Source organism: Carcharhinus amblyrhynchos, chromosome 1, assembly GCF_965287045.1.
Source record: "Carcharhinus amblyrhynchos chromosome 1, sCarAmb.v2.hapA, whole genome shotgun sequence".
Taxonomy (NCBI): domain Eukaryota; kingdom Metazoa; phylum Chordata; class Chondrichthyes; order Carcharhiniformes; family Carcharhinidae; genus Carcharhinus; species Carcharhinus amblyrhynchos.
This window is the reverse complement of record NC_137324.1, coordinates 131295814-131320722: the sequence shown is the minus strand read 5'-3', so window position 1 is coordinate 131320722 and position 24909 is coordinate 131295814. Positions and strand designations below refer to the sequence as shown.

Genomic DNA, 24909 nt, shown 5'->3' with positions numbered 1-24909 from the left:
AATAGCCCAAGGATCTTCAAACAACTTAACTGTAATGGCACACAATGTAATCAGTTCCTCTTTTGAAAACCTTGGGATATTTCTGAATGACTCTTAATCACCTCATAATCTCACTCCAGTTCAAAAGAATTTTACTGAGCCAGTCATTCCCTAGTACACCAGGCCCTTTCCCTTTTACCACCAGGAGCCATGCTTTTGCTTCTTGACTGAGACCTTTTTCGTTGCAGCATAGGAGACTTCGAGATGATCTTATAGAGGTCTATGAAGTGAGGGGCATAGATAAGGTAGATATTAGTCAACACCTTTTCCCAATGGTAGCGGAGTCTAAAACTACAGGGCATAAGTTTAAGGCAAGAGGGGAGGGATATAAAAGGATCCAAAGGGGCAATTCTTACACACAGACTGTTGAGCGTGTCTGAAATGAGTAGTAGAGTGGGTACAATTTTGTCTTTTAAAAGCGTTTAGATAGTTACATGGCTAAGATTGGTAGAGAGGAATATGGGCCATCTTAAACGGTAAAAACTGGGCAGCATGGACAAGTTGAGCCGAAGAGCCTGTTTCGTGCTGTAAACCTCAATGACTATGACTGTTGTATGCAATGTCCACCTCTAACATCCCAAGAAATGGTCTAGCTTCTTCTACGATGTAGATCCAAAATTGGATCCCTGCCTGATTAAGGGCAAGTGCCTACTGAGCTCCAAATCTTCCTGTAGCTCTCCTCACTGATTACAGATGCAAAAACTCCATGCCCACCTCCATTTTGATTGCTTTTCCATAAACCTGCACTGAATATAGATAGGCTCCACGCACCTTCATGCACATTAAACACCTTGTGCTCCTCTGCTTGCTGAGCTTTTCAGGACATGTGCCTGATTGAGACTTTTTAAAATTTGAATTTCTCTGATCAATCTTTGATTTGGTTTTAGCATCCCTGCACTTCTTAGTTTAATTACCACTTCTGTTGCAATGGTGACAACGTAAATTTTCAATGATTTGCATAGTGTGTCCCTCCACACCTGAGACATTTCACTGTTTTTAGCTTTTTATTTGCAGCCTTTCTTTACACGACCAGGCTGATTCCAGGGATGGCAGGACTAAGATATGAGGAGAGATTGACAAGGTTAGGATTGTTTTCTCAGGAGCTCACATGAATGAAGGCGATCTCATAGAGACTTACAAAATTTTAACAGGACTAGATAGGGTAGGTGCAGGGAGGATGTTCCCAATGATGGGCGAGTCCAGAACCAGGGGATCGCAATCTGAAGATTCGGGATAGACCATTTAGGACGGAGATGAAGAGACATTTCTTAACCCAAAGAGTGGTGAGCCTGTGGAATTCAATACCACAGGAAGTAGTTGATGCTAAAACATTGAATGTATTTAAGGGACAGCTAGATATAGCAGTTGGGGTGAATGGGATCAAAGGTTATAAGGAGAAAGCAGGATTAGTGTGATGAGTTGGATGATCAACCATGATTATGATGAATGGTGGAGCAGGCTTGAAGGGCCAAATGGCCTCCTCCTATCTTATGTTTCTATGGTGAATTGCACACGACTGTGCACCACCATTAGCCTTTGAAAAACACTGGTGAGAGTAGTTTATAGTTCCCATTTGGGCTGAGATTGAAAAAGAATTTACTGGAGTTTGTGCCAAAGGAAATGCAATAATTGTGGGGATTTAATCTTATATAGACTGAGATGATCAAATTGGCTAGAATGTTCTGGAAGGTGGGTTTGTAGAATTTTTTGTGACTGTTTCCTGGCAAAACATGCAGTGGAATCGACTAGACTAAAGCAGGGTTAATTAGTAATCTCACTGGTAAAGATCCACTGGGAAATAATGACCAGGGTACTATTCACTTTCATGTTAAATTTGAAAATGATATAATACAATCACAAATACATTTTTTAAACATAAAGTCAATTATATGGGCAAGAGGGGAGAACTGGTAAAGTTAGTTAGGTAAATAGACTACAAGGTATAGAAGGGTTGCACAGTGGTGAGCACTCCTGCATCACAGCATCAGGGACCCGAGTTCAATTCCGACCTTGGGTAACTACCTTTATGGAGTTTTCTCACTGTGTCTGTGTGGGTTTCCTCTGGGTGCTCCAGCTTCCTCCCACAAGCCAAAGATGTGCGAGCTAGTTTGATGGTAAATTGACCCTTAGTATCAGGGAAATTAGTAGGGGTAATGGGAACAGGGCCTGGGTGGGACTGTTGTCCAGGCTCGATGGCTGAATGGCACTTTTTTTTGTCCTGTAAGGATTCTATGATTCGATGAAGTAAATGAACAGTGGGAAATATTTAAATGTAATTCAAAATGTTCAACAAAAATACATGTCATCATACTATTGTAGAATAAAAAAAAGCCAGAAAGATCCCTGTCTGTGGCTCATTCTGGAACTAAATGATAGTATTAGATTATAGAAAGAGACTTGAAAGGCTGCAACCAACAGTAGCATGTTTGAGGATAGGGAGTATTTTGGATCAGCAAAGGGCCACCAAAAAGTTGATGAGGGAAAAAAATGAAAGAGTAAACCAACCAGAAATATAAAAACAGACTGAGCTTTTACAATTCTGTGAAAAGGGAGAGTAGCTGAAGCAAACATTGGTCCCTTTGAAGCAGACAAGGGAAATCATCATGGGGAATGAGAACCTGGTACAGACATGGAATAATAATTTTGGTTTACCTTCATGGGCTAAAAACAATGAGGAAATGAATGAAATTAATACCAACAGAGGTAAATTCAAGAAACCTAAGGGACTAAAATCCAATAAATTTCTGAGACCTGATGGCCGACACACTAGTATTCTAAAAGAGATAGCTGCAGAGATATGGATGTGCTAGCTATGATTTTCCAAAATTCCTTGTATTCAGGAACAATCCCACCAGACTGGACGTTAGCAAACGTTGTACTGCTTTTCAAGAAGGAACAAAAGCCTAACATTAGTTGTTGGGAAAATGGTGGAATCTATTATTAAGGAAGTCTTAACAATGCACTTGACAAGACAATGTGGTTTGATTAAAGAAAGGCCCTGTTTACCAAATTTATTTAGGATTTTTTTTGAGGATCTGATGAGTACGTTAGATTAAGGAGAATCAGTAGATGTGGTATAACTGGATTTCCAAGAAGGCATCCGAAAAGATGCAGCACAGAAGGTTAGTAGGCCAAATAAGGGCTCATGGACTTGAATAATATATTGACATGAAAAGAGGATTGGTTAATGGATAGATAATACTGGGCATTAATGGGTTTTTTAAGTTGGCAGGCAGTAAATAATGGAGTAAGGATCATTGTAGGAGCTTCAGCTATTTATGACCTACATTAATGACTAACATTACACACTGTCTCGTGATGTATCATAGTTTAATGCTGACGCCAAACTAAGAGAAAAAGCAGAATATTTTTTAAAAGATGATGTTGATGTTCAGAGATACTTGGGGTGTGCTGGTACAAAGAACACAGAAAGCTGGCATGCAGAGGAAGCAAGCAATTAGGAAGGCAAATGGCACGTTGGCCTTTGTAACAGGATTGGAATACAAGAACAAATAATTCTTGCTACAGTTGTGGAGAGTTTTGGTGAGAGTAATGTGTGCCTTTTTGGTTTTGCATTTAAGAAGGATATACTTGCATTGGAGGCAGTACAACAATGGTTCACTGAATTGATCCTTGGCTTGAGGGGGTTATCCTATAATGAGAGATTGAGCAAACTGGACTAATATTCTCCGGAGTTTAGAAAAACAAGTGCCAAACTTATTGAAACCTACAAAATTCTGAAGGAGCTTGCTGGGCTGGATGCTGAAAGATTGTTTCCATTGGTGGGAAATCTAAAACACTAGGGCACGGTCTCAGGGTAAGGGGTTGATCTTTTAGTACAGAGACATTTCTTTACTCAAAATGTTCTGAATCTTTGGAACCCTCCATGCCAGAGGGATGTGGATGCTCCATTGCTGAATACATTTAAGGGTGAGACTGTGATATTTTTGGGGTCTCAGAATTAAAGAATATGGGGAGTGGGCAAAAAAATGGAGTTGAAATAAAAGATCAACCATGATCATGTTGAGTGGTAGAGCAGAGTTAACGGACTGTGTGGTCTACTCCTGCTACTCTTATGTTTATAATGGCCAACGTAGACAAGAATTGAAAGTATGCTAAATTCTTATGTAAAGGTGTATAATGTTGTCAAAATAGATTCTATAGCATAAAATCATTTGTTACAAGAACTGGGCCTCTGTGATTACTTGCTTGTTTACTCTAATCCTGTTCATTTAGTTACTTTTGTTATCATGTCATGGTAAGCATCTTCCTATTAGGATGTATATATTGATGTCTTTAGTGGATTGAGCATGTGTAAATGAGCGCAAGTGAGGCCATTGGCTAGTGTGGTTTCTGTTTCAGCCCAAAAGACCTGTGTAACTAGTTACCTCCAGGTCTGAATCCATGTATTTCAATATTTCTATAAATGTGTTAGTTTTAAGCCCTATTCAACCATTGACTAGGACATCATTCCCAGCCTGGTTTAAGTGAAGCCCATCCCAACAGAATGCCTTGAACTTCCCTCAATGGCAATGCCAGTAGCCCACTGCACACCTCAAGTGAATCTATTCACTTGCTGCAGTGAACAGAGATTAGGCTGGATGCCAGATCATCCAACTTTGCTGCAGCAGGAGCACAGCTTGCCTGCCACTAAAATTGGATCCAAAGAGAATACAGCATCTCTGTTGACATTTTTGATTTGCCTACCCCATGAGTGATCATGTTTCTGTTTTTGCAAGTTTGTAACAGATTAATTGTGCAATGTGTAATTTAATCTAGAAATCAAATGGGTTTTGTGCATCATGAAGTATGACTGATCATTATTTAATGCTGTCATCAACAGTAACAAAATCTCAAAAAAGACGGATATGAGAAGAAATCTGTAAGAGTTAAGCCACAGCGCACAAAGGCATTGGAAGATATACTTAATTGATTCCTAGTTGATGTTGGGGAACTCAATACTATAGTCTTCCAGCAAAAAAATGCTATTAGTAGACAGGTCTATTTCAGTGTGTTATGAAATCGAGATGGTTTAAATAATTTATATTTGTATTACATGCATTAAAACTAAGGTACAAGTTTTGTGTTTAATCTTAAGTGTTTTTGTAATTGTGTGTTGAAGGTTAAAACTTTAGCTTCATGTTAAACAAAGCTGTCTGCACAACTTGAGGTTTTAGATTCACTTAAAACTTTACATGCATTGTAACTGAGGTTTTACAATTTGTAAACAATTACATGGGTAAAAGAAATGAAGCTGATGCTTGACGACCAAAGGCCCACACTGAAATAGAAGCATTTGAATTCAGCTGGAATCAGGTAACGGAGAAAATGGTGGTATAGGCAGGACAAGAGAGAATTGGGCAGAAAGCAAGTTCCAGAAGCTAAAGAACAATCAGAAATCGGGGAATGTTGAAAAGAGGAAGACTGCAGTCAAAGGGACAAGGAAGCTGAATCGAATTAAAATGCTGTTCACTGAGGTTAAAGAGAGTGATATCAGTTAGAGAGAGAGCTGCAAAGTGCAGAACTAGTGGTATTAGCTGAAAAGCCAAGCATCTGAAGTAATTCCAAGGTTGGTGACACCTTAATACAGCCTGTGAAGCAGTAGTGTTCTGTTAGCATGACTGGGTACCTGCATGGAAGCTTGAATGCAAGTGGCAACCTAAGGCAGAGGAATAACAAAACAAGAGGTTGAAAACCTGGAGATGGGGTCCTTCGTGAAAGCATCTGAAAAAAAGCATTAGTTAGGGAAGATTCCATACGTGTTCTGAATGTGCAGTTTGGAAACCCTTATATGGGAATCATAGTTTCAGTGAGTCTTGCTAGCCCAATGTCACAAGCATCTGGGAGGCATTTGATAAGAAATTATATCGGGTGGTACCTGTCGCTTGGTTTCAGACCACGTCGTGTGTCTGACTACATTTCAGTTATTGGTTTACATGGAAAGTGTACTTACTGACAGCAAGGTATATTTTGCAACTCGTGTTATCCTTACAAATCTGAAGGAATAACTAGGTAATGGAGTGGTGAATTATAGTTTTTTGTTTAATAAATATATTTTATTCTTTTGTAAAAGTTCATGAGCAATCCTATGAATCCATTCATCCGCAAAAAATAAAGTTAGGATTTGACAAGCTGGTCTGGAATCTAACTGTCCATTTGTTACCATCCCAACTGATGTTACGAATGAAAAGGCTCAAGACACACCTATACTGAGGCAAAAGTTTCTGGACCCTTTAGTCATGCTAAGGGGTTGGGGAATATTCTGAGGCAGAATTATTCCTTCCCATTTCACCCCCAGAGGGAAGCAAGTTACAACCTTTAATTTCAAAATATTGCCACCTGCAGAATTGGAAGGAGACCCACAGAGAAATGTAAATTTAAAGGTAAATTTAATTGCTACTATATAGTAAGAAGTCTCACAACACCAGGTTAAAGTCCAACAGATTTATTTGGAATCAAGTTTTTGTAGCGCTGTTCCTTCATCAGGTGAGTGAATGCAACTATATACTTCAATGGTGTTTGGTACACCTGATGTGGGGAAATATAACAAAATACACAAACTGTACATCCAAATCTCTCTACCCCCAATCACCCTGAAAATAGCTCCTGCTACATTCAGAAATAGTTACTTAGTCAATAGTGCAGCTGACAGGACACCTCAGCTTCCTATGCAGATGAGAAATGGCCCAACAATGACAGCTATGCATACACAACTAGTACCTTTTCTCTTCAACTCAGAAGTTATAACTTCTGCCAAGGAATTAACAAAAAATTGTAGATGCAAGAGATACCTATTTGACAATGACAACTTTGTTAGAATCAGTTACTCGTCATAATTGTTTTTACATAGGGGCTAATGCTGTTTTACAAGTTGTTTTTATTTGTAGCAACTATGGCTGGGTTTAAACTTCAATAACATCCACTACATGCAACAACCACAGCCATTTTTAAATATACATACATGTACACAAATTAAGTGAAAGAATGTGAATTAATTCCAAATTTCAGCAATATCCATTGTTGCTGCTACCAAGGTTAAATCTGATGCCTCTGTGTTCATATACAATAGATGGAAATAATTTTGCAAAAGAAGTTCCTCAGTCTGGTGCAACAAAACAACCTATTGGTCCAGGATTTGTCATCAGCAGCAAATAAACAGGAGTCATCATTCATTATGCTTACAACTTTCCACTGACCTATAGCTGTTTTAGCAAAGCTTTTGAAGTGGTCCAGTGGTTAGCCCTGCTACCTCTCAGTGCCAGGGACCCAAGTTCAATTCCTGGCTTGGGTTGCTATCTGTGCAAAGTTTGCACATTCTCCCTGTGTCTGTGTGGGTTTCCTCCCATAGTCTAAAAGACAAGCTGGTTAAGTGCATTTGCCATGTTAAATTCTCCCTCAGTGTACCCAAACCAGCGCCGGAATGTGGTGATTAATGATTTTCACAGTAACTTCATTGCAGTATTAATGTAAGCCTACTTGTGGCACTAATAAATAAACTTTATGGTAATTTGATCCATTTAAACACAATATCATTTGCAAGGGATCTACTTTTGCAGGCGTCTGTCAGAGTTGGCAAGCAACAGCATATCCCCTGAATCAGACTTAAAAATACCTACTCAGGCTTGCAAAGTGTAAACTAAAAAATAATTTAAGTTAGAATAGTTGCGACGTTAAATCTTGTACAGAAAGCAAATTCCCATGTCCTTCCTCCTTTTGAGATATATAGAAAAATTACAAAAATTTTTTTTATAGCATCCCCAATATCAAAATCTGAAGGATTGGGCTGTCACACATATAAAAGTTAATTTTCAGTGCCAGAGAGGTTGGTTGATAGCAACTGAGACTAAACATACCATTACAAATTCACCTGCACTTAAATGGACAACCTGAAAAACTTTCTGGTAGTTAAGTGAGTCAGTTTTGCAATTTCACAAACTTGTGTGTTTAAAAGCCATGTTTTTCAGCAAGATAAGCTTGCAGAAGAGCTACTTATGATTTCAAATTTAATTACACATGTTGACACTGGAAGATGTCAAGATTACTCTGTAATACTACCAATCATTGGTAGCCTTACTATCATTCCAGCTGAAAATACCTCAACTTTTATACTCTGTTAGACATTGAGAAAGTTAATTTAATCACAGTTCATTCAAAAAACAAACATGACAGCTGAGTTCATTTCAAACACATATTAACATAAGAAAATACTATAGGCTACACAAAATGAAACAAATCTGAACTTTCAGAAATTTAACTCATATCACATTTCTGAACAATAACAATGTGATATCAAATCACAGAATCCAATATGGTGATGCATAATTCCAGCAGGAAGAATACGTGCGGAAGGTCAATAAATCACCTGATCCTATTACAAAATCAATTACTCAGTATATTTCCATTGCTCATAGACTAATCATGGTCAAATATGATACTGGACAGCGACAAGCAAGGTCAGAGGGCACTGGAATGTATCCCTTAATAAACTTGTTTCATTTCATCCTACACTGAATATATTGGAAATCACTGAGGAGATTTAATGAACTTTCATGCAGTTACCTTTTGTTGCGTAGACAATCCATTGGAAAGTCTTTCCAGTTGTCCTGATGTAAAGCTGCAAGACAGAAGATCTTTACAGCAGGTTGAGCGCCCCAGCTTCTTCATTAGAGAAGAGATTATACTGCAGCCACAGCCACACATCGACTTACTCATGCAGGCAACCCTGGCCAGATATTCAGTAAATCAGCATCAGTTTCATCCCACGCGCATAAAATGGCCAAGTGCCTCGTTCCACGGCTTTCCAGCTTAAATCATAGCTGACAAAGAGAAAACCCCACAGTTCCAGGAAAGGTAGCAGCCGTAATCTCATTGTCAATTTAACTGTCAGTAAAAATGGATTGGCTAATCACAGCTGGGGGAGGCAAAGTGGTGTTGGCTCTCTCCAACACTGCAATCAGGAAACAAAAGCTGAAGATCTGTTGCTAGAATTAATTTGAAGACTTTGAAAGTCAAGAGTGCTCTTTCCAGCTACTGTCGATGATCAACACTGCCCTTAACAAAAGCTTCCTCACCAGCTGTCTGCTCCTCCAGCACAGTTAACCTAACCACTTCCCTCAGTCACTGGACTCTTACTATTCTCAACATTCAATCGAAATAGGCCACACCCCTCTGTCCCCTACCCAGAGTCAGCTCGATATCTTAAAGAGAATTGCTGCTGCAGTCCTTGAAGCAACAGGAAAACACTGAATATATTAACCTCCCTCCCCTCCCCCAGCCAAAGCACCTCTTCCTGACATTACCCTTTGAACAACTGTCAATCAGAGCCAGAACCAGACAAGATATATGGTTCCACCTTAGAATCTGTGTTGAAACAGCTTGTATTTCAACAAAAAAAATTAACCTTCAATAAAACAAACCTAGTTACATGGCTACTTTGCAATTAATAAGTTACAATTCACAACTAATCAAATTTACTCTGTACACAGCTCATTGAAATTACTCAGAATGCATGAACACATTAAAAAAGAAAAGCTTACACAGAGATCTTTTAAACTGTCTTTTAACAATAGGTCACACAAATCAATGTTGTTCAGGTTTCAAGTGATTCTTTCACCCCACCCTAGAAATTCACAACAGCTAGAGCCTTCATCTCGCCTCAGACACTTAACCCGATTACTCTGTAGATAACCTGATTTTAAATAACTAGTGCTCTCCATGCAGAACTCCTTAAAGCTCTGTTACAACAGAAACCCATCATAGTTATTTTAGTAATATTATGATTAAGCTTATATAGTGGTTATCTCAGTTTAAAGGCAAACATTGTTTAAAAACACTGCATTCTAGTGAACAGTAGCCCAAATAGCAAAAGCACTAAAAACATGCAACTTTGTCCTCAGGCCAATTTCCAGCACTGTCTTTACCTCTCTCCAAAACCAAGATTCAGCCTGCTTTCAATAAACTGCAAATGGCACCTTTACTCCATCTATTTAAAACACCACACTAACAGTGTGAATATAAAGAGGAAAATGATTTAACCTTTTGCTAGTATGCTGACTGTATGTTGCCTAGAATTCTATGCCTTAATCTGCAGACACGAATCAGATGTCTTAGCTGTGATTCAATTAATTTTATCAAAACACATACCTGTGATGTAATGTAAAATTTGAGGGAAAAATTGCTAATTTTATATGATTCTGGTCACCAGCTTCATTACTGCAAACCACCTCCCAGAACAGAACACCTAGCACATCTATGCAACATCACATTCAAGCAGCCACTGTGCAATGCTAAAGAAAAACATATAGCCTAAATTGACAGCAGCTCCCAGAAAATGTTCATTAACAGCAGGCATACATGTATTTGGAGGTTTTCAGGTATTCTGGCAATTTTTGCTACAAATGCATTTTAGCTACATTACAGCAGGACTGATGTGCTTCATAGGAAATCAACCTATTTTAAAGAGCATTTACAAAAGCTCCACGACCATATTGTCATACAGAAATACCCTTAAAAACAGCAGTGATTTTTTTTCTACATAAATAGGGCCTCATTTGAAAGTATCAAATCACTAGTAACAGTAAAGCAGCACTGAAGTAGTTACATAAATCTGTGTTTCTGGCCAACGTCAGTCCCATAATTCACTATTGATCAATGCAGTGCTTTCACAAATGGTGTTGACAGAAGATGCAAAACTAGAAATCCACAGCACGTGTGTGAACAATATATCCAATCACAAATGGAGGCATTTAAGTAATTATAATGCAGTGACAAATGTGACACAAAGGGGTCAGCTGTAAAGTGGATTTGAATCCACATCATTGAGTTAGATTTGCGCTAAAAATAAACAAAAATCTAAGTGGGGGTGCAAAAGCACATCAGTATAAAATATTATTTGTAATGATAATGCTCGGATAGTAAAGCATCTTTTCCTTTTGTATCTAGCTGCATGCCTAGGGTAGGAATAATATTGAGATGAAGTTCATAGTTAAAAATGTACAGTAAATGAGCTCCAAAGAGCATTCCTTATTGTAGCACAATTCCTTCCCATTTTACAAACAAATTGTACCTTAAAACACTGCTGAATAAATTAAACCAACTCAACTCACTACATTATGGGCAATTTTATAGTATAGCCTTCCTCAGCTGGGAGAAACATATAGCATCCATCTGACATGGATACAAAAGATAACTTAAGGTGTCTTGTCCCTCTCATAAAATCATTTGCCTCAAAATAATCAATTGAAGTGAACGATATCTGCTGAGGCATTCATTTTTATCTTCATTATTTCTTTAAGCCACCCCACCCCCTCCCTTTTCTCCACATTGAGCTGCTCCACTAATTTCAGTTACAGGAATGTCAACAAGAAAATCTACAAGATATTCCACTTTTTGGCAGGTTCTCCATTCTTAGAAGCTAATCAGGACACAACTGAGCCAAGAAAATTCAGTACCAGCTGGGATAGTCTACTGGCACCAACCTTCCCGGCTCAGATATCATCTGATCAGCATTCAAAATGAAACAAATGCCAATCTATGGGATTTTGTTCATTGATAATTCTCCTGCAGGGTATAACTGAACGCCATCTACATGCTTAGATGACTCAAAATAAGTTTCAAATGGTTTGAGATGGAAGGATTTATAGCAGCCCTATATCAAAATCACATTCTTTTCAATTGAAACTGTGCTACACTCATTTTTTACCCATCCTCCTTATAAAAGCAGCACCTCAAGCTGGGATATGGTCACTTTAATAGCAGACTGCCTCCATAATGAAAGTCAAGCTCAGAAGAGCTCAAGAACATAAGCAATAGGAATATACTATACAGTCCACTGACCCTGCTTCTGTCATTCAATCTGATCATGTTCAATCATATGCTTCAACTCCTTGCCTGATCTCCACATCCCTAGATTCCTCGAGACCCTAAATATCTGTTTATCTCAGTGCTGTATAACCAAAAATGGAGAACCAGAAGCCTTTGGAGTAGAAAATTCCGAAGATCCACAATACTTTGCGAGAAGAAATTTCTCCTCACCTCAGTCTGAAATGATCAAGCCCTAGCCTTGAGATTGTGCAAGTCTGATTGGGTCTCCAGGCAAGAGAAAAATCACCTCTGCATCTATCCTATCAAGCCTTTCAGAATCACACACTCTCTACAGAAAGAAGCTGTTCGGCTCATCGGGCCTGCACAGACAACAATCCCACCCAGGCCCTATCCCCATAACCCCACGTATTTACCCTGCTAACCTCCTGACACTAAGGGGCAATTTAGCATGGCCAACCTAATTAACATCTTTGGAATGTGGAAGGAAACCCACTCAGACATGGGGAGAAAGTGCAAACTCCACATAGGCAGTGACCCGAGGCCACAATTAAACCCAGGTCCCTGGTACTGTGAGGAAGCAGTGCTAACCACTGTGTCACTGTGTTGAATCTTGTATGTTTCAAAGAGATCATTTCCTATTCTTTTAAACTCCAGAGAGAATAGCTCCAATTTACTCAGCCTCTCAACATAAAATAACCCTCTAGTCCCAGGAACAAATCTAATGAACCTTGGCTGTACCATTTCCAATGCAAGTATATCCTTCCTTAGATATGGAGTCCAAAACTGTGCATTGTTTTCCAGGTGTTTTCCCAAAACCCTGCAACATTTGTAACAAGACTTCCTTTTTCTTGTACTGCAATCCACTCCAATACAGGACAACATGCAATCTGTCTTCCTAATTAACTGCTATTACCTATATACTAATTTTATATTCATTGTACAAGTCTCTCTGTGCATGAAGATTTATAAATTTCACGCCTTTTAAGAAGTATTCTACATTTGTTCCCCTGGCTTATGACCCTGAACATCAAACCATTGTTTCCAGGACAGTCACTGATCTTGTCGCTCAGGAGATCTTCTCTCCTTGGCTTCTCACCTCAGTCTGCCGACCCTACATGGCCCACATCTACCTTCTTCACGAGGTCCACAAACAGGGCTGCTCTGAAAGACTTTTTCCTGTTTCTATCCCAATGAACTGATTTCATCTTATTAACTCTTATTTTCTCCCTTCGTCCAGTTTCTCCCTACCTTCATTGATGATTCTTCTGATTCCCTTCATTACTAACAATTTTCAATTTCTGAACCCAAACAATCACCAGCTTCACCATGAACATCCAACCTCTTCCTCATCCAATCCAAACGAGGACAGTTTGAGGGCCCTTTGTTTCTTCCCTGAATGGGAACCCAACCAGTTTCCATCAACTTCCATCTTCCTCTGCCTAGCTGAACTCATTGAACAACTTTTTGTTTAATTAATCTTATATCTTCCAATAATAGGTGTGGATATCTGCATGGGTCCTAGTCATGCCTCTCTTTTTGTGGAATATGAGGCATATTCCTTGTTCCAGTCCTACTCAGGTTCCCTCCTCCTACTCTTTTTTCAGTACACTGATGACTGTTTCAGTGCAGTTTCCTGCTTTGTCCAACCTGGAACCCGGTTTTTACACTGCTTCCAATTTCCACCGTTCTCTTACTTTCTCATGGTTGCTCTGATTCTTCCTCAAATTATGTCTCCATTTCTGGGGATGAACAAACAACAAACATTCATTATAAGTCCATGGCCAGCAATCTTGACTACATTTCCCCACATCCTACAACCTGTAAGGATTCCATTCTCCAAGTTTCTCCATCACATCTGTTCCAGTGTTGCAGCTTTCCGCATCATTCTTTTAATATGACTTCTTTTCCTTAACCTCAATTGTATTGGACTCATTTCCCACACTTTTGCTCTCTCCTCCCTCCCACAACAGGATTCCCATTTGCTTTCACATTCCACCCCACCAGCCCCCATATTCAATAAATCATTTTCTACCACTTCCATCACCTCCAGCATGGTGCCACCCCAAATATCTTCCTCTTCCCTCCTTTTTCAGCATTCCCTCCATAAATCCTTGTGGCACTCCTCATTCATACCTACAGCCCATCTGCTTTCCACAGCACATTCCATTCAAAGCACCTTTTATCTCTCTCTCTTCTTACTATCCAAGACCCCAAACATTTACTCAGCTAAAGTAATGATTTACAAGTATATCTTTCAATTTAATGTAATATACTCACAACTCTCAGTGCAATCTTCACTACACTGGGGAGACCAAACACAGGTTGGGTGACCATTTTGCAGAATACTTTCATTCAGTCTACTAGCCTGAGTACCAGCTTCTAATGACCTGCTGTTTTAATTCCCGACCATGTTCTCATGCTGAAACTTCTACCCTCGGCCTACTGTACTATTCCAGTGAAGCTAAGGAACAGCATCTCATCTTTTGATCAAACACTTTGGAGCCTTCTGGAGTCAGCACTGAATTGAACAAATTCAAAGCATAATCTCTGTCTCATTTTCTTTTTTTCATGTTTTGGCTTCCCTCTTACTTTAGTTTTCAGAGACTGCGAGTCTTTACAGGTAATCAACTCACTCCAACCATTATTTTGTAAATTGAGTTTGTGTCTTTATATGCCCTGTTTGTGAACAGAACTCACACGATGAAGGAGCAGCGCTCTGAAAGCTAGTGGCTTGTGCTCCCAAATAAACCTGTTAGACTTTAACTTGGTGCTGCGAGACCTCTTACTGTGTTTATCCCAGTCCAACGCCGGTGTCTCCACATCCTGAGTATTTCCAGCATTTCTTTTACTGCAAGCTTTTGAACCAACTTTCTGGCATATAATAGTGACTATAAAATTGTAACCAATTGTTGTAAAAACACATCTAGTTCACTAGTTTCCTTTTAAGGAAGGAAATCTACCATCCTTACCTGCTCTGGCTTACATGTGGCTTTCGAAAAATAGGATTATTCATCAAGTGACAGTCCATACAGCAATTCTCACATTTCTTCTGAATACCTTTAAACCAATCAGTAAAACCAGGTTCCCTATAACTCAGTGAACACACATGGAATGACCACAGAACTGAAGTGCAGAAACCAGTAATCTGAACTGGAACAAGGGCAAGTGGTGTCAGACAGGCCCCAAAGCGGAAATCAAATCATGCAGCAGTCCTACTCTATCCAGTGATCCCTAGAATCAGACGGGAACAAAGGTAGGCATGTACTGCATGATCAAACGGTTTGCAAAAACATTCTCTTCACAGCAGTTGCAACCAAAATATTGAGAACCTTGAAAGCTGCCAGAGGTAATATCTAGCACATCAAGGGTTAATTGAGCAGACTTAATTTGAGCGAAGCACAATCCTGCTGCTTGGCAACTCCATCTGCAGAAGTCTGCCAAGCAATGTAACAGAACTTGGAGGTCAATCTTTTTGGACTAGATTCAGGTCATTTCCCTTTTTTACCACGCACTGCTAGCAAAATCACATTAGTTTTTGGATTATACAACAAAATATTATGGCGGACTGCCTGATGAATCATGTCTTCGGTGGCAAATGCCCCATAAACGGTTTAAAAATAATTTAAATACTTTATAGGCATTGTTGGTTTGAAAATAAATCAGTAGATGCACAACCATCATATGTGATGCAATTAATAGTTCAAACATGTTTAGATAATTTACGTGATCAATTAATAAAACAATGAAAGAAAGTGAACAAAAGCTGGACTATTACAAAAGCATTTTTTCAATGTTGCATTTAACTTAGTCTTCAGAATCAATAGTAGCCTCACTGTATAAAACGTAGCTACAATTTTATTTTTAGATACTGTACAGCCAAAATCATTCGTAACAACAATACTCAGAAGCTTACCTAAAACTTCAGATTGGAATGCAATGAAAGGAACTGTTTCAGACAGACTGTCAGAAAGAAAGAAATCAAATATATATATATATAATAAATGTTATATTTCAGTATTTATTCCGCATTGATGCATTATCTGATCTAATACTTATTAATTATAGTATCACAGATCATACTTCAGTACCAATTATGAATCTGACATGCACACATCCTAAAGAAATGAAGTTGAATTTTAAGCAGGTAGGTACGGAATTAAACTTTTACAGTTTTTCAATTTTTGAACAGGTTCCAGTTGGTTTAAGGCAATATTTCTGAAGAACATGGTCAGATCAACATTCCACACAACTATAAAAAATTGATATTTTACTATGTATACAAATTGAAGGGTGTATAAACATTTAAATTTTCCTTTGACCTTTTACGTAAAATGCAGAATTCTTGCAATCATACCAAACAGCCAACAGATAAAGTCTCTTTTTAAGTAAGAACAGTAAAGAAACAACACAAAATGCAGCACATCTATCAACTTATTGCACGAATCTTCAGAATGCAATGGTATTTTTCCCCTCAATATACTGAGCATCCATCAATGCTGTCTTTTGCTTCAAGTTCCAAAGCATCTCACTGCCCCAATACAGACAATTCTCAGGCAACGACATGTTCGAGGACAGGTTTCCACCGTTGATGCAGAAAATACAAGTGAAACTATCTTAACAATGGGAAAGTCAGACACCAAGATCTTTCCAAAAAAAAACCAAGTGTTGAACAAGCAAGAAAACGAGGGGGAATCTCCCTCCACTCCAATCGCCACCCCAGCAGGGTGCAGAGTTCCCTCCCACCCACCCCGGCAGAGTTCCCTTTTCCTCCTCCCACCATGGGCACTGTCCAGCCATGCCCCTGACCTGTGAGGGCCATCATGATGTGGCGATGCTGGCATTGGACTGTAGGCTTCAATAGCTTCTGATCCCCCCAGCAAGGCCATCACATCTGGTGTCCCGCTGGTGGAGATCATTTGCAATTCTCGCTGGAAAGAATCTCGACCACTGAGAAGGTAAAGGGCAAGAGAGCCTGGACAATAAGGTCCAGGGCTCACTAATGACATGCTAATGAAGTTACTTATATTGAAATCGGCTCTGTGCCCTTTCTGCCACAAAGCTGATTTCGCCAGTAAAACAGAGCTGGGATGAATGGGGGAGGGGTGACAGGGAGAGGGAGGGGTGCGGGCGCGTGGGCCCGAGGGGGAGAGACACACGCACAGAGACAGGGGGAGAGACACACGCACAGAGACAGGGGGAGAGACACACGCACAGAGACAGGGGGAGAGACACACGCACAGAGACAGGGGGAGAGACACACGCACAGAGACAGGGGGAGAGACACACGCACAGAGACAGGGGGAGAGACACACGCACAGAGACAGGGGGAGAGACACACGCACAGAGACAGGGGGAGAGACACACGCACAGAGACAGGGGGAGAGACACACGCACAGAGAGAGCTATGATCTTACTGCAACCTCAGACCCCACATTCCTAACCTCTTAACCTTTCATGCTTTTGTTAATCAATAATTTATCAGGCTCTGCCTTAAAAATATTTAAAGAGTCTGCTTCCACTACCTTTTTTGAGAAAGAAATCCACAGATTCATGGCCTTCAGAAAATCTCCTAATTTCCATCTTAAATGAGAGACCCCTTAATCAAGATTCTCCAACAAGAAGTAGTATTGAATCTGCCAATACCCCTCAGTCTCAAAGGTTTCAAACAAGTTGCTTCTTACTCTTTTAAGCTCTGCTGGATACAAACCTAACCTCTCCAAACCTCATTAGACAACCTGCCCAGACCTGGTAAACCTTTTCTGAACTGCTTTTAACTCATTTACATCTTTCCTTAAACAAGGAGATAAATACTGTTCATAATACTCCAAATGAGGTCTCACCAATGCCCTGTACAACTGAAACATTACCTTCCTACTTCTGTAATCAATTCCCCTCACAATAAATGATAACATTCCATTGGCTTTCCTAATTACTTGCTATATCTGTACATTATCTATTTGTGATTCATGCATGAGGGCATCAAGATCCCTCTGCATCTTAGAGCTCTTCAATCGCTCACTATTTAGATAATAAGATCCTTTTTATTCATCCTGCCAAAATGGACAATTTCACATTTGTTCACATTATACTCCACTTACCACATTTTGGCCCACTCACTTAATCTATGTCCCTTTGTAGCCTCCATTCATCCTCTTCACAACATACTTCCATATCTATCTTTGTGTTGTCAACAAATTTAGCAACCATACTTCCAGTCCTTCATGCAAGTCACTTACATAAACTCGAGGCCCCAAATGGACCCTGCTGTGACACCACTCGCCACATCCTGCCAACGAGAAAAAGAATAATTTATGCTAACTCTCTTTTCTGTTAGTTCGCCAATCTTCAATACATGGCAAAGTTACACCTACACTTTTATTTTCCACAATAATCTTTGATGTGGCACCGTATCAAATGCCTTCTAGAAAATTATGTACAGTACATCCAATAGCTCCCTTTTATCCTCAGCACATGACATAAGAACATAACATAAGAAATAGGAGCAGGAGTAGGCCATCTAGCCCTTCGAGCCTGCCCCGCCATTCAATAAGATCATGGCTGATCTGTCGCTGCTCAGTTCCACTTTCCCGCCCTCTCCCCATAACCCTTAATCCCCTCTCTTATCAAAAACCCATCAACCCGCGTCTTAAAAATATTTAGCGAGGCAGCCTCCACCACTTCAACGGGCAGAGAATTCCAGAGATTCACCACCCTTTGAGTGAAGAAGTTTCTCCTCAACTCCGTTCTAAACCGCCCCCCTTTTATCTTGAGGCTGTGCCCCCTAGTCCTACTGTCTTTTTTGAGCGGGAAGAGTCTCTCCACCTCTATCCTATCCATCCCATTCATCATCTTATACGTCTCAATGAGATCTCCCCTCATTCTTCTAAACTCTAATGAGTACAAGCCTAGTTTATTCAGCCTCTCCTCATAGCTCAACCCCCTCAACTCCGGTATCAGCCTAGTAAACCTCCTCTGCACTCCCTCCAAGGCCAAAATATCTTTGCGCAGGTGCGGCGCCCAAAACTGCACACAGTACTCCAGCTGCGGCCTCACCAATGCCCTATACAGCTGCAGCAAGACCTCCCTACTTTTATATTCAATCCCCCTCGCTATGAAGGCCAGCATCCCATTCGCCTTCCTGACCACCTGCTGCACCTGCAAGCTGGGTTTTTGCGACTCATGCACAAGGACCCCGAGGTCCCTCTGCACCGTCGCCTGCTGCAGTTTTTCGCCCCGTAAGTAATAGTCCTTCCTACCATTCTTCCTACCAAAGTGGACCACCTCACACTTGCCAACATTAAATTCCATTTGCCATTTCCTGGCCCATTCGCCCAGCCTATCTAGATCCTTCTGCAGACTCTCCACACCCTCCGCACAATTTGCCGTTCCCCCAATCTTGGTGTCATCAGCAAATTTCGACACCCTACACTCGGTTCCCTCCTCCAGATCATCTATATAAATGGTAAAAAGCTGAGGCCCCAGCACCGACCCCTGGGGCACTCCACTAGTCACCATCCGCCAATCTGAATAGCACCCGTTGACCCCCACTCTCTGCCTCCTATTTGACAACCAATCCTCTATCCACGCTAACACCCTACCCCCAACTCCATATCCCTCGACCTTCTGCAATAACCTCTTGTGAGGTACTTTGTCAAACGCCTTCTGAAAATCTAGAAAGACCACATCCACCGGCTCTCCTCTATCCACCGCCCTAGACAATCCAGCGACGTCTGGAAAATAACCACCAAGGCATCCACTATCACCTCCGCCATTTCTTTCAGAACCCTCGGAGGCATTCCATCTGGTCCTGGGGACTTGTCCACAATCAGCCCCTCCAGTCTGTCGAGCACCGCCTCTCTAGTAACAGTAATGTCATTAAGACCCTCCAGTCCTACCACCTTTCCATCGCTAACACCTGGCAAATAATTCACGTCCTCCTCTGTGAAGACAGAAACAAAAAAGTTATTCAATACCTTAGCCATATCCTCATCCCCTACCACTAGGTCCCCTTTCTCATCCTATAAAGGACCAACATTCACCCTACATCTTCAAAAGAATTCCAATAAGTTGGTTAAAAATGATTTCTCTTTCACAAAATCATGTTGACTTTGCCTGACTGCCTGATTATTTTCCAAGTGGCCTGCTATGGCTTCTAACGTTTTCCCTATGACAAACATTAAGCTGACTGACCTGTAATTTCCTACTTTCCATCTCCCTCCCTTTTTTAAGAAAGGAGTTACATTTCTTATTTTACAATCTAATGGACCCTAATCGAATCCAGGGAATTTTGAAAAATCAAACCAATGCACCAATTATCTCATTAGCCATTTCTTTCAAAATCTTGGAAGAAGTAATTCATCTGGACTCAGGGATTTGTCAGCCTCAACAATTTGCTATACGACTTTCCTGATTATGATAATTTTCCCCGATTTCCTCCCTCCTTTCCATTTCCTGATTTACAAATATTTCTGGCATGTTACTTGGACCCTTTATAATGAAAATCAGTGCAAAGTACCTGTTTAATTCATCTGCCATAGCCCTATTTTCCACGATTCATTTCCCAGTTGCACTGTGTTATTTTTTTCTCTATTTAAATATCTATAGAACTCTTGCTATCCATCTTTATATTACCAATCAAGTTTTTCTCTGTTTGGATCACTGTCTGTGTGGAGTTTGCACATTCTTCCTGTGTCTGCATGCGTTTCCTCCAGGTGCTCTGGTTTCCTCCCACAATCCAAAGATGTGCAGGTTAGGTGGATTGGCCATGCTAAATTTCCCCTTAGTATCAGGGGGGCTAGCTAGGGTAAATGCATGGGGCTGTGGGGATAGGACCTGGGTGGGATTGTGGTCGGTGCAGACTCGATGGGCCAAGTGGCCTCCTTCTGCACGGTAGGATTCTATGATTCTATCTTTTTCTCATACTCTATCTTTCCCTTCCTCAATCTTTTTGTCATTCTTTGATGTTCCTTATTCTTTCCAATTTTTTGACCTACCATTCAACTTTACTCATCTTTACTGTTAACCATGAATGACAGGACCCTTGGAATTTTTCTGTCATTGAAATGTGTATTTTCTGTATATTCTGAAATATTCCTTGATATGTCTGACACTGAACCTCTACTGGTCTATCCCCAAGCACATTTGCCAGTTCATTTTAGCTAACTACGCTTTCACACTATCATAATTACCCTTATTTAAGTTTAAAATACTAGTATTGGATGCACTCTTCTCCCTTAAATTGAATGCAAAATTCAATCATATTATGATCACTGCTGTCTGGGGGTGCCTTCACTATGTGGTTATCAATTTATGCTACCTCATTGCACAATAACAGATCCAGTAAAGCCTGCTTCCTGGTCATATATATTTACGTAGATTAACATTTTCCATGACAGTCTGATCAGTTGCCATCATCTCTTTTATACAATGTGCTACTGCGTAGTTACAATGAGGGGGCCTTGTCTCATCACTCTTAAGTGACGACTTGGGTTTGTCATTTCTCATCTCTCATCTCAATCCAAACTGCTTCTACACGCTGATTTCCTAAACTTAAATCATCCCTATTATGCTAATACCATCATTAATTAATACAGCCACCCCTCCACCATTCCTTACCGTCTTGTCCTTCTCAAATGTCACATACCATTCAATATTGAGGTCCCAATTTATGTCATCTTGTAGCCATGTCTCTATAATAGCTATAAGATCATATTTATTAATTTCTTTTTGCATTGAGTTCATCTGTTTTGTTCAAATGCTATGTGCATTTAGGTGCAGAGCCTTTAGTTTTGCCCTTTTATTATTTTTGTCACATCCAGCCTCATCTGATTTATTCTTAATTTGCACTCTTTGCCCCTTCTTGTCACTGCCTATTTATCATTTCCCATACTAACTTCCTCACTTGCCTTGCCTCTTTCTGGTAGGCCACATCTTTCCAAATTTGATCCTGTGCCCTACTATTCAGTTCTAATTCCCTAGTTATACAGCTCACTAGAACTTCAGTCCAACCATGGTCCAGGTAGAGAGCATCCCAAATGTATAGATCCCACTTTCCCCAGCACAGGTGTCAGTGCCCCACGAAATGGAACCCACTTCCCCCAGACTAGCCACTCATTCATTTATCTAACCTTATTTGTCCTATGCCAATCTGCAGCAGAACTTCTGGCAAGTATGCCAAATTACCAGCAATGAAACTTGGAAATTGATTTAGATGTTAGTTAAAAATAAATCAGGAAGGAAAAATGTTATTTTGTTCTTTCAACTTCTGTGGTCTAGCCAGACTCAGACCAAGTCATACACAAAAAACTGAAATGCTGAGTTGTGATATTGCTACTATAACTTCCAACCACAATATACAGAAGTTTTGCCACTGGCTGATGATGAACTCAACCAAAGTAAATACAGGCAGCATTTGACAGCATTCTGTGGTGATCAATGAGCCGTGTTATTAGAGGTGGTGCAGGGCAAAATCTGTCACTGGTATGGGTGACAACTGCAATCACTTGCCTGGTACGTGGAAGTGAAAGATAAAGAATGGGTTATGTGCTCAACTATGACATTAGTGCACATAAGAACATAAGAACATAAGAAATAGGAGCAGGAGTAGGCCATCTAGCCCTTCGAGCCTGCCCCGCCATTCAATAAGATCATGGCTGATCTGTCGTGGCTCAGTTCCACATTCCCGCCCTCTCCCCATAACCCTTAATCCCCTCGCTTATCAAAAACCCATCAACCCGCGTCTTAAAAATACTTAGCGAGGCAGCCTCCACCACTTCAACGGGCAGAGAATTCCAGAGATTCACCACCCTTTGAGTGAAGAAGTTCCTCCTCAACTCCGTTCTAAACCGCCCCCCCCCCCTTTATCTTGAGGCTGTGCCCCCTAGTCCTACTGTCCTTTCTGAGCGGGAAGAGTCTCTCCACTTCTATCCTATCCATCCCGTTCATCATCTTATATGTCTCAATGAGATCTCCCCTCATTCTTCTAAACTCTAACGAGTACAAGCCTAGTTTATTCAGCCTCTCCTCATAGTTCAACCCCCTCAACTCCGGTATCAGCCTAGTAAACCTCCTCTGCACTCCTTCCAAGGCCAAAATATCTTTGCGTTAAGTACGGCAACCAAAACTGCACACAGTACTCCAGCTGCGGCCTCACCAATGCCCTACACAGCTGCAGCAAGACCTCCCTACTTTTATATTCAATCCCCCTCGCTATGAAGGCCAGCATCCCATTCGCCTTCCTGACCACCTGCTGCACCTGCAGGCTGGGTTTTTGCGACTCATGCACAAGGACCCTGAGGTCCCTCTGCACCGTCGCCTGCTGCAGTTTTTCGCCACGTAAGTAATAGTAATGATAATTTCCATATTGTAGGCAAGCATCAAATTTTACAGGTGCACAGTAACCTATATGTTACATAGCTTAAGAATCAGGAGACTGTTATTACAGTGATTGAGGATAAAAGAACAAAATCACAATGAGGCAGGACAAGAAACAAGGCAAAACCTTAACTTGATCTTTCTGCATTAAATTTCCTTGCTAGCAGTAACGAAATTTGGACAAGTTTCAAATAAAATATGTACGTTCATTTGAATGCTTCCCTTTTTAGTTGCAATCCTGGCAAGATAATGTATATACAAAACTTCTGCAACACCTTACAAAAACATCTATTTTGCCAATTCATCTACATGTATTTTTTTATATGTCTAAATTGGACTCCAATCAAAAATGCAGCTTCATCAACCTAATTTATATATTCAGATAACTTAGAGAACTTGGGTAAGCACAAAGACAGAACAAAAATGACAACAATGGCACTCCCAACACAAAGCAACATTTACAATTACTATGCAATGATTTCAAGGCCTGCTCCAACAATCCTGCAGTGCAAGAAAACTAAGTTAATGCAAAATAAGGAAATAGGTCAAAATGACTATCTGTAAACTGTACAATTAGGGCCAGCTTTCCCTTATATTGAAAAGAATACCAACAAAAGGAAGGCATGTTTAAAGCTTCACTACAAACTGTATGAACAAACAAAAGGTATTTCACCACATTTTGCCAGTGATCAGACACATTTACACCAGTCTCACTACCACCATACATTTCTAATCTTGGCTATGCTCTCAAGAGACAATACAGAATGAGACCTCATGTGTAACAATATAATATGCAAGCAACCCTTGCTGCTCTTGGGCAACCTCTCAGCTGATGATGTTGATCTGCATGGGAAAACTGAATTAGAAAAGAATAATGTATTACTTGATTGATTAGTTAGCTTACAGACAACAACAAAAATTCTTGGCAAGCTGAATAGATAGCCTCATTTGTATTGAAAAGAAAGAGACTATTAAAAAAAAGCCAAAAAATATAGAAAGTAAATTAAACTTGTGGCTATCACAGTTTTGACACGTCAAGATAAAATTTGTAGGGAACAAAAGCTTCCTTTGTTGCACATCTTTCAACATTCAGAACACTTATTAAAATAATGGGCTACCATAAGCCTAATAGTAATTCAACTAATCCCTGATTTGTCAAAATTAGCAAAAGCAAATAAACAGATAAACACACATGGTTTAGGTTGATACCATCATGCCAAAGTAACCCTTAATCATTTGAGAAATTTGATTTTCAATACTCCGTTATTTCACCATTTTCTTGTGATATGGTAATCTGCAAGAAAAGGCAACTGGAACCTTAGTAGTACATGAAAGAATTATAGGGTTTATTATACAGAGTACAGTGAATCATGCAACAATATATAGAATGTATCATTGATTCTGGTACAACAGGACATTTATAACAAAATGACAACACCACGTACAACTAGCACAGTTGTTTTCTTTTCATTTGGTTTTATCTCACCATCTGAGTTGTATTATACAAAAAAAACTTCCAACAAAATTGCTCTGTAGACAGAATTTTAAAAAACCCTCCACAGATCTTTTCCTTCAGGTTTTCAAAAGGATTTATCAGTATTGCTGCATTGCAAAGAACTCTATTATACTGAGAAAGCTGGCATAGAACTCAATTGTAGGGATCACGTAGCCTTC

At 40.1% G+C, this 24909-nt stretch overlaps 1 protein-coding gene across 4 annotated transcripts in view; it reads right to left on the bottom strand.

Annotated features, from left to right (window-relative positions):
• Positions 1 to 24909, bottom strand: part of fbxw7 (F-box and WD repeat domain containing 7) — a 361222-nt gene that overhangs the window by 243591 nt on the left and 92722 nt on the right. Inside the window, exon 1 of one of the 4 annotated variants that reach the window (XM_080192782.1) lies at positions 8599 to 8638. The exons of the other annotated variants lie outside the window; for them this stretch is intronic. The gene's annotated coding sequence lies outside the window, so the exon portion shown is untranslated. Of the gene's footprint in view, positions 1 to 8598; positions 8639 to 24909 lie in introns of those variants that run through there. 4 annotated transcript variants of the gene reach the window in all.